At 46.5% G+C, this 3,134-nt stretch overlaps 1 long non-coding RNA gene across 1 annotated transcript; it reads right to left on the bottom strand.

Moving 5' to 3' along the window:
- Window positions 1-1,365: 1,365 nt before the first annotated feature.
- LOC116380062 (uncharacterized) lies at window positions 1,366-2,978 on the bottom strand. The gene is made up of 3 exons (XR_004212503.1): window positions 2,861-2,978; window positions 2,143-2,274; window positions 1,366-1,605 (listed from the first exon to the last, which is right to left on the bottom strand). It is a non-coding gene; the product is annotated as an uncharacterized LOC116380062 (long non-coding RNA).
- Window positions 2,979-3,134: the final 156 nt, after the last annotated feature.

The following is a 3,134-nucleotide window of genomic DNA, read 5'->3' on the forward strand; positions in this document are numbered from 1 at the left end:
CTGGAAAGGAGGCTCCGACCGCTTGTCGAACCTCAGATTCAAGAGGAGCAGTGCGGATTCCGTCCCGGCCGTGGAACAGTGGACCAGCTCTTTACCCTCGCAAGACTACTGGAGGGGTTCTGGGAGTTTGCCCAACCAGTCTACATGTGCTTTGTGGACTTGGAGAAGGCTTTCGACCGGGTCCCTCGGGGAGTCTTGTGGGGGGTGCTGCGGGAGTATGGGGTGCCGGACCCATTACAACGGGCGATCCGGTCTCCGCACCGATCGACAGGCGGATCGGTGCGGCTGCAGCAGTAAAGCAGGCGCTGCACCGGACCGTCTTGGTGAAGAGGGAGCTGAGCTGGAAGGCAAAGCTCTCAATATACCACTCGGTCTACGTTCCTACCCTCACCTATGGTCACGAACTCTGGGTCGTGACTGACAGAACGAGGTCGCGGCTACAAGCGGCCGATATGAGCTTCCTCCGTAGGGTGGCCGGGCTCAGCCTTAGAGATAGGGTAAGGAGCTCGGTCATCAGGAGGGAGCTTGGAGTCGAGCCGCTACTCCTTCGCGTCGAAAGGAGTCAGCTGAGGTGGTTCGGCATCTAATTAGGATGCCTCCTGGACGCCTCCCACTGGAGGTTTTCCAGGCACGTCCAACTGGGAAGAGACCCCGGGGGAGACCCAGAACACGCTGGAGGGATTACATCTCCCAGCTGGCCTGGGAACGCCTCGGGATCCTCCAGAATGAGCTGGAACATGTTGCCGGTGAGAGGGAGGTCTGGGTCAGCCTGCTTGGCCTGCTGCCACCGCGACCCGCGGTGGAAAATGGATGGATGGATGGAAGTTATTACAATAACTTTGTTCAAAGCTTAAAATCCTTTCAAGGGTGCGTTTGCACAATCCCACGTGAAGTATTTCATGTGTTTTAAAGCCACGTTTAAAGTAGTCTTCAATGTACTCACATTTCCATTTCAAGTGTACAGTAACCAGCCAAAGAGCTGCTTATGACTGTGTGTTTAAGTATCTCATAATCATGACTTTCTATCTCATAATTTCGACTTTCTATCTCATAATTTCAACTATGGGGATATTTTTTTTATCAAATCTAACTTAAATCTTTTATTTTTTTTATCTGGCTGATTCGCATAAAATGACGTGGCGGGCCATATGTTTGACACCCCTGCTCTAAATGGACCATAATGTACTAAATGAACATCATGCTGCATTGAAGAAGACTTGAAACTAGAGATTGAGACCATAAACTCATGTTTACAATGTTTACTGAGGTAATAAATCAAGAGAGAAGTAGAGTCATTTTCTCATAGACTTCTATACAACCAGAGGAGTCGCCCCCTGGTGGACACTAGAGAGAATGCAGCTTTAACACATGAAGCTCTGACTTCACTTAAAGAACCGGAGGTTTGGCTCCTGGTTAAAACACAAAGCAGTAGAACTCCCCGACACCTGCAGACACAGGTGAGTAAGGACAGACACGTACCCACACAGGTCTTCCCATCAGCGGTGGAGGTGAAGCCCCGGTCACACACACACATGTAGGTCCCCACCAGGTTCTGACAGAAGGCGTGACGCCCACACAGCGTCTCATTGGAGCACTCGTTAACGTCTGAGGGACAGAGGGGACAGAGTACTAAAGTACTAATACTACACTGTGAAAGTACTCTTTACTGTAGTACTGAAGCACTAGTACAATACTGTGAAAGTACTCTTTACTGTAGTACTGAAGCACTAGTACTATACTGTGAAAGTACTCTTTACTGTAGTACTGAAGCACTAGTACTATACTGTCAAAGTAACTTAAGCTGTCAGATAAATGTAGTAAAGTAAAAAGTACAACATTTGCCTCTGAGATGTAGTGGAGTAGAAGTATCAAAATACAAGTACAAGTACTTCAAATGTGTACTACTCAAGTTCAGTACTTGAGTACATGTACTTGTATCTGAATATCTGATCATGTTTCAGTATAAGAGTCCTCCTCCGTCTGTTTCACATTAAACGTAATGTCCCCTCTCTGGAGGGCTTTAACTTTGACAAACTTCTGCTGTAGATGTTGAGTTTCACAGAGACAGTTATTTTGTGCTTGTCTCGTCATAATAAAAACATATGAAAACATAAGAGGGATGTGATGTGAAGTCAGACTCACCCACACAGCCGCCGGTCTGCATCACCTGGAAACCCGGCTCACAGGAAGTGAGGCAGCGGTACGAGCCAATCGTATTCTCACATCGCTGTGACACGCACACGGAGCCGCCGGACCGGACGCACTCATCAACGTCTGAGACACAGAGAGACGATGTGTGTTTGTTAGCTTCTTTTGTGCCAATAAAGCTTCTTTGAACTGTCAAAACCACCATGTGAAGCCATGAGGATTGTTATCTGTGTGTGACCTGTTATCTTTGTTAGTGGTGGAGGAAGTACTCTGATTACTGATTACTCATGTAAAGACATGTGAAAACACCAATAAAAGTCATTCACTGTATTCAATGTCTTACTTAACTGTAGAAGTATTATCAGCAACACGAACTAGAAGTGAAAGTACTTATGAAACTCTGCCAGTGGTAGATTCATCATGTTTTTGATACTGATACTTTTACTATAAACAGAGTATTTCTACACTGCGGTATTGCTACTTTTACCAAAGTAAAAGGTCTGAGTACTTCTTCCACCACTTCTAGTTTGTTGGGTAGTTTTTAAATGTAGTGCAGTAAACAGTACAATATGAGATGTAGAGGAGTAGAAGTATAAACGAGCAGAATGTGGAGATACTCAAGACAAGTACGTCAACATTTACGTTACAGTACTTAAATTTAGAATCAGGTTTTGATGATTGAATGAAAACGTGTGTGTGTGTGTGTGTGTACCGAGGCAGGCGGTCCTCTCTGGGTTGGTGGTGAAGCCGGTTTGACATTGGCACTGGAAGGAGCCGTCAGTGTTCACACAGCGGCCGTCCACACACACACCCGACTTCACACACTCGTCCACATCTACAGAGAGAGAGAGAGCGTCAGTGCATGTAACACACACACACACACACACACACACACACACACACACACACACAGACACACACACACACACACACACACACACACACACACACACACACACACACACACACACACACACACACACACA

Source organism: Anarrhichthys ocellatus, unplaced genomic scaffold (genome assembly GCF_004355925.1).
Source record: "Anarrhichthys ocellatus isolate YVR2014 unplaced genomic scaffold, GSC_Weel_1.0 scaffold6018, whole genome shotgun sequence".
Classification (NCBI taxonomy): domain Eukaryota; kingdom Metazoa; phylum Chordata; class Actinopteri; order Perciformes; family Anarhichadidae; genus Anarrhichthys; species Anarrhichthys ocellatus.